The sequence below is a fragment of the Bactrocera dorsalis genome, chromosome 3 (genome assembly GCF_023373825.1).
Source record: "Bactrocera dorsalis isolate Fly_Bdor chromosome 3, ASM2337382v1, whole genome shotgun sequence".
Classification (NCBI taxonomy): domain Eukaryota; kingdom Metazoa; phylum Arthropoda; class Insecta; order Diptera; family Tephritidae; genus Bactrocera; species Bactrocera dorsalis.
This window is the reverse complement of record NC_064305.1, coordinates 48,616,217-48,628,757: the sequence shown is the minus strand read 5'-3', so window position 1 is coordinate 48,628,757 and position 12,541 is coordinate 48,616,217. Positions and strand designations below refer to the sequence as shown.

General features: G+C 37.2%; 1 protein-coding gene and 1 long non-coding RNA gene across 4 annotated transcripts in view; both read right to left on the bottom strand.

The window, feature by feature from the left end:
• Nucleotides 1-12,541, bottom strand: part of LOC105228065 (anaphase-promoting complex subunit 2) — a 172,713-nt gene that overhangs the window by 60,337 nt on the left and 99,835 nt on the right. The gene's annotated exons all lie outside the window — the stretch shown is intronic.
• Nucleotides 1,159-6,953, bottom strand: LOC115066460 (uncharacterized). Its single transcript, XR_007422175.1, has 3 exons — nucleotides 4,312-6,953; nucleotides 4,170-4,251; nucleotides 1,159-4,119 (listed from the first exon to the last, which is right to left on the bottom strand). It is a non-coding gene; the product is annotated as an uncharacterized LOC115066460 (long non-coding RNA).

Genomic DNA, 12,541 nt, shown 5'->3' with positions numbered 1-12,541 from the left:
AAATATTGGGACGTGCCCATACAAATGATTTTAATCCTCCCAACAATCTGAAACTACCACATTTATAACTGTTCGGTGTTTTTTTTTTAATAATAAAAACTTAAATTTTGGGATATGGTTAGTTCTGAACCTAGACAAGTCTATAAAGAAGACTCTCTACCATCGTATAAGTGGTTTTATTCAATTAAAGAGATCTTTTTCTTACAAAGTACGCTAACCCACATCAGAGTAGACCGTCTTATTAAATCAATTAATTTTAAGGGGACCACTCTATTATCGAATGCATTCCAGATTATGAAGTGTATTGAACGCCTCTTGGAAGTCGATAGAGATGAGATAAAGAGGGAAGCGTCATCATTTCATTAATTTTTTCTATACCGGAAACAAAATGCTTTCTGGAGTCTTTGTGACAGGGTCCTAAGATCCTGGGTCTCAAACAAAGATACTTATAAATAGCTTTTTGAGCTCGAAGAGCTTACGGTCTTTTTCTTACGGTTTTACTATCACTTTTTTCAGTTAGGCCCCGCAGCAAAATCCCTATCTCCCCCAAGCCTGCCGTAAGGAAGTTTGTTCCAATAATTCTTCGCTAAAATAAAAGTTAAATACTACATTTTAAGCATTGTAACAAAAACTCAAACCCAACAGTACCACCAATTCCCAAGTGCTTATTTGGCTTTCCATCGGGCCATATGTTTGCTCCTTGGTATATAAAAAAGTACAATATTTAACCATCAGGGGACGCTAAAACAAAGTTTTTCAATCCTACTGGATTCGGTTTGCCTTTTACGTACTGTTTCTGGCTCATTTTCCCTGAAAAGGTATAATTTGCTCGTCGACACTGCATTTTTTTTGGCTTAGGAATCAATTTACATCCTTTCAATAAAAGCGCCGCGCTTCAAAAAAAATAACCATGGCAACCCTTTTCTTATTGTGCAAATGCAGACAGAGAATTGTAACTAAAATAAAATAATTAATATAAAGCTTTATTTACAACAAATATTAAAAAAAATGAATATACAGAAACGTTATAGTGAAGTGTTAGTAAGTGAAAAGTGCATAATATAAGTGAAAAAGTAATTCACAATATACAAATTATCAATGTAAAAGTTGTCAATTTTTCAACTTTAAATGCAAATATCTTTAAAACTATAAGTCGGCTATATATACAGGTATCCCTCGAATAGCACGGTACTTGAGTTGCACGAAATCTCGAATAGCACGGTTAAAAATTGCGACAACCCTCGAATAACACGGGGTTCGAATTACACGAAGCCGCGAAAATTCCTTTTAAAAATTGAAATTTAAGGATCCTCTACCTCTTCAAGGAAAAACAAATCAATCTTTGGAGAGTGACAGTGGTTGAACATATGTAATTTAAAAATTATTGCGTTTATAAAGTTTTACCTTTTAAATTTCAAATAACACGATTTCGAATAACACGGAACCAATTAACCGTGTTATTCGAGGGATACCTGTATATATTTGGAGATCTGGAGAATGTCACCTTTCCAGTGATACCCATTTTACTCCCGAAATCCGGGGATGCTATTCTAAATCCCAGCCCGGAATTCAACTAGACTCGTAATATTCATCATTTCTATTTACATACATATGTATGTAAATCTATAACTATATCAAATAATCTTCTTGAAGAAAACTACACTTTCATGTGTATTATAAAAATAAATATTAATATTAACTAACAATAATACTGCACCAAAAACACTAATATTTTTTCAGTCATTACTTTTGTTTATTTCGAAAAAATTGTGACATTACAGCGTTTTGATGGCAAATCAATCGAATTCAAGAATTTAATTGGATAGTTTACAACTTCGTCTTGATTTACCACAGCATCGATGGACGTATATGTTATCCTTTCACCGTGTATTCCATTTTTTTATGCTAATATGCCACAAGTATGTACTCGTACTAATGCCTGGTTTTCACTAGGTCAAAATAATTGACATCAAAAACTGCCTAAACGAACAGCTGTGCTTTTGGTGGCAAATGCGTTTTCATTACAACATCCAAACTGACTGAATGTCGATACTGCAGTGCCTTTCAAAAACTTTCGTCAATTTTTGGTGTCAGATGATTGACCACCTGTTTTCATTTATGTCAATTGTGAACAGGCAATTTTGACAGCTGTTAAATTGAAAATATAATTATTTTCAAATAAGTGCGTGAAAGTGTAAAAATTAATAAAAATAGAAAAATTACAATAGTAACTGCGGCGTTATGTCTTATATTGTCATTAAAAGCTTGGAAAAAGAAAAGGACTCAGCAAAGGAAACCAAAGCAGTGGTGGATGAGACCAGGATTAAGGACTCGTTGCACCAGTGGATTTTACTCCACACTTCGATCCAAGCTGGTTTCTCAGGACCAAAAGTGGTTGAAGAACTTCCTGAAGATGACTCTGGAAGATTTCGATTTTTTAGTGGTGCGTCTTACTCCATTTATTTACAAAAGAAACACACGATTCCGTGAAGCGATCTCGGTCGGTGAAAGACTGCCGGTAACACTACGCTATTTAGCCACAGGTGATAACTTCTCGAGTTTGATGAGTGTTTTTCTATTGGGGAAAACTACCATCTGCCATATAGTGCATAACACGTGTGGTTAAAGAATGAGTTTTTAAAAGTGAGTATTCATATCTGTTCGTTAGTTTGTGAAAAAATATAATGTGGATTCTAATAAGGTTCCCGACACTCATGAGGAATGGACAAAAGTATCGGATCATTTTTACCAGCGATGGCATTTCCCTAACTGCTGTGGGGCATTGGATGGAAAGCACATAGCGATTCAAGTGCCTGCGAACTGCGATTCAGAATATTTCAATTATAAGAAATATAATAGCATTGTTCTGATGGCTATGGTTGATGCGGACTACAAACTTTTGTATGTAGATGTTGGAGCTTATGGTCGTGAATCTGATGGAGGCGTTTTCGCAAGGTAAAGCTATTACAAAATAATAACATTAAATGTTCATAATTAAAATATCTTACTATTGTAACATATTCAGATGTGCTCTTTCAATGGCTCTTGCAGAAAACAAGTTAAATTTTCCGTCGCCGAAACCACTTCCACATGAACGTGATGAAATGACATTTGTCATTGTAGCTGACGACGCTTTTCCGTTAAAAACGTACTTGATGAAACCATTTAGCTTCCGCAATCAAGTTATGTCGTACAAAATATTTAATTATATGCTATCCAGAGCCAGAAATGTTGTGGAAAATGTGTTCGGCATATGTGCATCACGTTTTCGAACACTCAAAGGATTGTTCTCGCGATTTGCATATTGCGTAATTATTTGTTAAGACGCAAGTCTATATATATACGATGATCTGATGTAGACAAAGATACAAATGGCATTACTGATCCAGGTAATTGGCGAATGGAGTTGGGAGAAAATGGAATGCTTCCATCAGTTCGGCCAAGCAGTATTTTAGGTAGGCCAGCAGACAGCGCGATAAATGTCCGTGAAAGTTTTATGGAGTATTTCATAACTCCTCATGGAGAAGTTGAATGGCAATATAATAGGACGATATTACATAATTCGTCTTTGTAGTACTTTCCTCTTTTATAAATATGTAATTCTATAATTTAAGTTATTTTGCAAATACAAAATATTTTCATGTTCCTTTAGATTCTTGGGCCAACTCTCGGCCATTGGATGAAACAAAATTTCCCAAATCATCCCAAGCGTCACTTTTAGTAGCTGATGTGAGGGTCTCCAGTGCACGTTCCACCACTTGAATGTACTCATCATCATCACGAGCTCGACGTCTCCCTAAATTGAATGAAGTGGATGGCGTTGGTTGCATTTCACCAGATAAACTTGCATCTTGCGCCTCAACTAATATTGTTCCAGGGGTCAGGGTCGACGCGTTGCCCTGTAAAAACAAATATGCACATTGAAAACAAATAGTATTATTTTTACAGACATATGTATGCATAAATGCGTATACTTGCATTAAATAAATTTGTTGTCGTCTTCGCTTCAACACGCAAGGTTGGCTCCAGGAACTTTAAGGAATTATAAAGTGGGTTCATTGTAGGCGTTCTTCCAGCACCTTGACCACTTTTTGTATGTGCCTTTCGGTTGAAGGCCGCCTAAAAGTAATATTTATAATGCAATTTCTTGTGTACTATTTCACAATTACTTAAGCGAAAAGAGCAGCGAAGGCTGTTCCATTTGGCTGCAACTTTGAATTTCTGAATTCATTTCTTCCTCCATATTTGAAACTGAAAAAGTTTGGGAAAATAAATTTATAGTATTTTTCATCAAATATAAAAAAACCTTACCTTGAAATTTGAAAAACCGTTTTTGTTTTTAATTTTTGTAACTGCTGTTTGTGCGGCAAACGAAAATAATTGCCAAAATTAGTTGTCAAATGTTGCCACATATCGAACATTGATTGTTTTCATTTGACTGTCATTTGAAATGACCGTACACTGCCAAATATGCCGGCAAACGCAAATGACAACCCGTTTTCATTATTTTGACAACATTTGACGTCAAATATGACCTAGTGAAAACCAGGCATAAGCCAATGAAGTTATTTGTAGTTTTTGTTGGTTTATTGGGAAAATTCTTTCCACATAAACGAATGCTTTCTATGATCGTACATTGCGTAAATCAGAGGTGAGCATATTGCCCCTCAGTGACATTTTGCACCGCTTGGGCACGCGTGCACATTGAGGGCTAGATGAGAGGATCATCGCGGGCAAACATGAAGAGGGAAGTGACAGCAACGTATTTTATCACTCCATATTTACAAATGAGAGCACGCTTAAATGGGAAGTTGCACTGTGGGTAACAATTGTAAAATTGCCTAACAATTTTAAGTTTCTTTATAACTATTATAAATCTATAATAAAATGTATAACAAATATTTTATTTTAGTAATATTTTTTTTGATATATCTTTATAACAGCATTTAACGTAGTTTATTTGAAATAATAAATTCTATGTGTGGTTTAACCTCATTTTCAGTAGTTCCACGCATTATTGTAGCAAAATTTAAATCAGATAACCTACTTATTATTTTATGTTTGTTTAATTTCATTATTAAAAAAAAATGTTTTACAGTGTAGGTGCTTCTAAACATCGATATAATTTTCGAAGCAAAAAAGTAATTTCAATAATAACTTCAGTTTATTAACCACTGTTTCTTTAAATACATATGCTCGAATGAGCGTTCAGCACACAAATTAGCGTTTGTATTACATTTGTGTGCTAAGACACTCTCAATTATATTGTCATACCTAGCAAATTTATAAGTTTTTATTTTTTATTTTTGGAAAATATGTGTTCCCTTTCTAAAGCGTGTATTATTATTTTAATACATTTCCAGAGGCAGCTTAGATCTTTAAAATTTAACAAAACAATTATAGAAAAAAAAACTCAATTGAATATTTTGGTACCACTACCAAACTGAAAATATCACACATAATATATTTATATAAGCATTTTCATTAAATGGAACTGCAATATGTTTAAAGAAAATACATATTATGGTCACAAGTATCTTTTCTTTTTTATATAAGTAGATATATAAATCTGTCTTGCATTTGTACGTAGAAAAGTCAACAACTTGAGAAAAGTTTTTCCAATTGTAACTAAAATGAATTTTTACAACTGGCATCACCACCATCCGAGGGTATATAATCCCATCTTGTGTGTATTCATGCAGTGTCGTGAACCCCCCGTGCATGTAGACAGTAATATAACTTCCCAAAATCGTTTGGATTCACGTAACCATCATTCACAAGTGCACGCAACTCGGTTTGATCAATCGAATATACATACATAGTGGGATTACTACTATAAAAAGATACCATAAACGGGGGCACTGACTTAACGAAGACAATGAACATCGGCAGCGAACGTTAAAAAGTGAAAAACCAAAATAATCAGTATGACACTGTAGAAACGTCAAGGAGAGTCCGGGGTTGAGTTTCTACTGGCATCCAAGATGACCAACTTTTAACCGGAAAATGGTTGCACTGTGTTATTTTCCAAAATGTATAGAAAAGTTGTGCCAAAAATATGGGCTACTTATAAAACTGTAATATATTTTCAAAAGAAAATCGTATTATTTTAATATATATTCTTAAAGAAGAAGATATTATGAGAAAATACATTAATAATTAAGTTTTTTTATTTATGCCTCTTTTTAACTGTGGTAAGTTAATAAATGTTCACAGAAAAATGTTAGGTGTAAATAAGCAACCAAGCCAAATAGTGGGGTCCAGAAAATGCTTATTCACAGCCTAATTTATATTTTTGCAATACAATTTGTTTGTATCCGTATCTATTTAGTTATTTCAATCTGCAAGCTGCATAAACATACCGAAGCTCAAGATACCGACCCATCAAAATACCGACAGTATTCAAATATCTTCAAATATCCAGTATTACTATTGAGTTGGATTAACATATGGGTCTCAGTCAAAGTCAGTCCAGTTGCATATGTGCGCTCGAAAAAATTAAAAAAAATTGGCGATTGAGGAGGAAACTAGGGAATAATTTTTCACGAAAATTAGGGAATCAGTGCCGAAGTCAAAATCAGGAAATTCACTGACAAATCAGGGAATATGGCAACCCTACTATTGAGCATGGCGAAATAGTGTTGCTTAAGCTAATTTAAATTACCTTTTATGAAAGAAATATATTTAACGTATTTATACTATAAAGATATTGTAAATTCAGAAAATAATTTATTTAAGAAGCCTATTTATTTAAAAACTTTGCTTAGAACTAAATAATAGTATGGTAATTTTTTATGTAAAGAGTTGTTCTTAAATATATATGCATTATCATTACTAAACACTGAATATCTGAGGCGTGTAGCTTAATTCTGATACATAAAACGTGTACCTAGTTTGTGATTAAAAAAGTTTATACTTAAGGTATATTAAACATGGGTTTTATAATTATCTCTTGATTTACCTTACAATAAAAAATTATGTTTTACTGTTGTTGTACTGTTTCAGATTTATTAGGCGTGTTTTATTTGACCGGCAAATTAAGTTATTAGCTTATTTTGAATGGAAGACTTAGCCAACATAACGGGCCGTCTCGTTAGGATAAAATCTATGTCTTACTAACTGTTTTTCCGTGCCTATTGACTGTGGAGACTCCATATTGCTTATTTCTTACAATATATGGCAAACTAATTAGTTTACCATATATTGTAAGCAATAAGCTGTCACTTCAGCAGTTTGACAGCGCAGTTTTCATTTCTATGAAAATTTCGAAGAGGCAACATATCCCATTTACACATATGCCGACGGCATTTTAGAAGAGCGAATATTAAGACGATTGTGTTGTGTTATATTATAAAAATAAAATAAAGTACATTTTCAAAATAACATTTTTCAAAAAAATTAATATTTACAGAATAATTATGCAAATTGGGTTAGGAATGAGCAAAGTCTTAAATTTAATAAACTTATACAAGCATAAATCAAAATATCATTTCTCATTTTAAATTTATTATTTTAATTGGTATTTAAAATTTATGCCACAATTATTATATAGTAGTCCGAAAATATAAATTCTCATTTTCCCAGAAATACATTTGAAAAAGGGATCTTTATCCTTTTCTTATTATCTTATTTTTCCCAGAAATACATTTGTAAAAAAAGGATCTTTATCCTTTGTTATTATTGTATTTTTCCCAGAAATACATTTGTGAACAAAAGGATCGTAATCCTTTTTTTTATTTTCCTCATAAAAGATTTAAACAGTTCAAGAGCTCAAATCATGCGCTACATCAGCTACCTACCCGACGGCATTTGGCAATATGATAAAATAAGTTTTTCAAGAGCTCAAAGCATGCGCTACATCAGCTCTAACCTACCTACCCTGCGCCTTTGCGCAAATGATTATGTTATGATAACAAATGCCCACATACAGATTTGGAAATGGCAATAGATTTGATAGATTTGACAGTTACTAAGCCATAGATTTTATCCTGTCGAGACGGAGCGTAATAATGTTGGCTTGTCATAAGCTATCATAGCTTGTATATTGAACTAGAGGCATTGCCAGTTCATCGCTTTTGTTCATTCACAATAGCTATGATTTTTCCAAAAAAAAAGTGGTTGGCAATAACGATAAAGTTTAGTTTGACAGATGTAAATGTGAACAAACTAAAATTAGAATATTTTGTGTTTTGTTTAAGTTAAAATTTATACAAATATGAATATTTTTTATAATTTTTTTGTATTAATATCAACAAAATAAATATATTTATTATATATGACCTGGTCTACGGAAAGGGGCTTTAGGTGTCAAAAAATCAATTTTCACTTTTTAGTTGATTCGGATGGAAGATGAGATGCTTTTTCACGTGATAGAATCCAAAAAAAAAACTACTTTTCGCACGTTAGTTCCCTTTTCGTAGACCAGGTCACATATATAGCTCCCATTGAAAAAATGTACGATGAAGAAAAAGAAAAATGTGTAGCGATGTTAAAAACTTTTTCATATTTGAGTTTAACGACAGATATCTGGACTGATGTAGAAATGAATAGCATGCTTGGTGTGACCATTCATGGTGTAAATGGGACGAAGCAATTTAATGGAACAATTGGCGTTTATAAATTAACGGAAGCACATTCTGCACCACATATTTCCGAAGTTCGCATTGCTGCTTTGAAAGACTTTTCTATTGACGAAAAACAAGTAATGGCTGTAGTGACCGACAATGGTGCAAACATCGTAAAAGCAGTACAAAATTCATTTGGCAAAAAACGTCATATTCCTTGTTTTGCACACACCCTCACTTTGGTATGTGAAAACTCACTGAACAATCCTGAAGTAACTGCAGTTGTTGTAAAATGCAAAGAAATAGTTAAGTGACTAAAAAGAAGTGATATTCGAAATATGCAAGATGCTGTCGGAGTAGCTGAAAGCAAAATGCTAAAGCCAATTTTGGACGTAAAAACACGTTGGAATTCGACCTACTACGTGCTTGAACGGTTCATTAAACTATGTTCGTATATTACTGTGGTCGGGAACAAATAGTGAGAAATAGTTCAGCCAACCAGCCAGTCGCTGAAAAACTAAAAGATGTCGTGTTAAATCAGTTTGATCGTAGATTTGGCTACATCGAACATTCCTTTTTGCTAGCTGCATCAACATTACTCGACCCGACATTCAAAATAATTCATTTCGAAGACCCATTAGCGTTGTCCCCAGTTCTAAAGTTTTTACGTACTGAAATAACAGTTGCAGATGATACCAAGGAAACGGGCAGCGAGTCGTCAGTGGAATCGGTAGAGAACGAGTTTGACCTCAGGGCTCTTCACAAAACTTTAGTGCACAAAAGAAGGAGGAAGGACTACGATTTTACATCTCCACAAGATGAATTGAGCTTTTATTTTAATTGTCAGGTATTAGAACTAAGTCGAAACACTATTGATGCTTGGGAAGAAATTAAAACCGTTTACCCAAAACTGTACGGAATTTCAAAAAAGTATTGTCATCTACTTGGTACCTCAGTACCAGCTGAGCGGCATTTCTCAAAAGCGAGTGCAACTGCGGGAGGATGGAGTCATGTGTAGAAGTTCACGCAAGTGAGGAAAGTTTCTGATCGCCATTCACTTGGGAGTGGCCCGAAACGATTCTTTTACATATGACTCAAGCAGCTCACGACTTCCGGTCTTTGACCAAGTATCCTCTGGGTAGCCTAAGAACATCCGTTTGAAGGCGAGCTAAAGTGAGAAGACGAAAAATCCCCTCCGCAGGGTTGTGCGCTGGGTTTGGGACACGCCACGTAAAAAAACACCCCCAATGAAAAGAAACAACAAGCCTCGGATGAGAGACCCCCTTTTTGATGACGACCATGGCAAACGAAATAAGGACTACGAATTGAGGGCATGTACCAGGAATGTCCGGTCCCTTAATTGGGAAGGTGCCGCTGCCCAGCTGGTTGATGTCCTCGTGAAAATAATGGCTGACATCACCGCCATCCAAGAAATGCGATGGACGGGACAAGGACAGAGACAAGTAGGTTCTGGGATTCGTGGTGGGGGAGAGACTCCGTCGCCGAGTACTATCATTCACTCCGGTGAAAGAACGTCTAGCCACAATCCGCATCAAAGCGAGGTTCTTCAACATATCGCTGATATGCGCCCACGCCCCGACGGAAGAGAAGGACGATGTGGCCAAAGATGCCTTTTATGAGTGCTTAGAGTGCACTTGAGAGATGTCCCCGCCACGATGTCATAGACTTTAACGCCAGGGTGGGCAAAGAAGGTATCTTTGGCCCTACGGTCGGTAAATTCAGCCTCCACGACGAAACATCCCCAAATGGGTTGAGGCTGATCGACTTCCATGGGCCCGAAATATGGTTATCTGTAGTACTAGATTCCAGCATGAGAAGATTCATCAAGCTACCTGACAGTCTCCGGATCGAAAAACCACCAACCAGGTCTATTATGTTGTGATAGACGGAAGATACGTTTCCAGTGTTCTAGACGTGCGTACGCTCCGAGGTCCTAACAGCGATTCGGACCACTATCTTGTTGCAGCCAAGATTCGCACCCGCCTCTGTGCAGCAAAAAACGCACGCCAACAAAACACAAGGAAGGTTCGACGTCGAGAAGCTGCAATACAACAGACAGCCGAACGATTTTCTACTCGGCTTGCATTCCTGCTCTCTGAGAACACTCGTCAACAACTCGGTATAAGGGAACTGTGGGACGGCATTTCAAGCTCCTTACGTACAGCTGCAACCGAAACCATTGGTTTTCGGAAAGTGCAAAAGAACAGCTGGTACGACGAGGAGTGCCGTGTAGCAGCAGAGAGAAAACAGGCTGCCTATCTCGCAACGTTACGATCGACTACAACACGTGCGGGATGAGATATGTACCGAGAGTTGAAGAGGGAAGCGAGAAGCATTTGCAGAAAGAAAAAGAGGCCCAAATGCGTGAGTACGAAGAACGTGATAAGCTGGCCGACTGGGGTAATGCTCGAAAAAACTACGAAAAAATGCGACGGCTTACAGAAGGTTTCAAGACCGGAGTATACTCTTGTAGAACCCCCAAAGGTGGTCTAGTCACCGATGCCCAGAACATACTTAAATTATGGAGGGAACACTTCTCCAGCCTGCTGAATGGCAGTAAACGCACAACGCCAGGAGAAAGCGAACCCGATTCCCCAATCGATGACGATGGAGCAGACGTTCCATTGCCCGACCATGAAGAGGTTCGAATAGCAATTACCCGCCTGAAGAACAACAAAGCAGCGGGGGCCGATGGATTGCCGGCCGAGCTATTCAAAACGGTGGCGAAGAACTCATATGGAGCATGCATCAGCTTATTTGTAAAATATGGTCGGACGAAAGCATGCCCCACGATTGGAATTTAACTGTGCTATGCCCAATCCATAAAAAAGGAGTCCCCACAATCTGCGCCAACTACCGTGGGATAAGCCTCCTCAACATCGCGTATAAGGTTCTATCGAACGTATTGTGTGAAAGATTAAAGCCCACCGTCATCAAACTGATTGGACCTTACGTATGTGGCTTTAGACCCGGCAAACCAATAACCGACCAGATATTCACCATCCGCCGAATCTTGGAAAAGACCAGTGAAAGGAGAATCGACACACACCACCTTTTCGTCGATTACAAAACTACTTTATACAGCACGAAGAGGAGCCGCCTTTATGCCGCGATGTCTGAATTTGGTATCCCCGAAAAACTAATACGGCTGTGTAAGCTGACGTGGAGCAACACTAAAAGCTCCGTCAGAATCAGGAAGGACCTCTCCGAGCCGTTCGATACCAAACGAGGCTTCAGACAAGGCGATTCCCTATCGTGCGACTTCTTCAACCTGTTTCTGGAGAAAATAGTTCGAGCTGCAGAACTAAATAGAGAAGGTATCATCTTCTATAAGAGTGTACAGCTGCTGGCGTATGCCGATGATATTGAAATCATCGGCTTCAACACCCGCGCTGTCAGTTCTGCTTTCTTCAGACTGGACAAGGAAGCAAAACAAATGGGTCTGGCAGTGAACGAGGGCAAGACGAAATATCTCCTGTCATCAAACAAACAGTCGTCGCACTCGCGACTTGGCACTCCCCCACTGTTGACAGTCATAACTTTGAAGTCGTAGATAATTTCGTCGATCTTGGAACCAGCGTAAACACGACCAACAATATCAGCCTGGAAATCCAACGCAGGATAACTCTTGCCAAGAGATGATACTTCGGACTGAGTAGGCAATTGAGAAGTAAACTCCTCTCTCGACAAACAAAAAGCAAACTCTATAAGTCACTCATAATTCCCGTCCTACTATTTGATGCAGAAGCTTGGACGATATGACGACATTGACATAGTTCAGCGAATTAAAAGACAGCGCCTACGCTGGCTAGGTCATGTTGTCCGAATGGACGAAAATACTCCAGCTCTGAAAGTATTCGATGTTGTACCCGCCGGGGGAAGCAGAGGAAGAGAAAGACCTCCAGTCCGTTGGAAGGACCAGGTGGAGAAGGAATATCCAATCGGCGACACGTAGC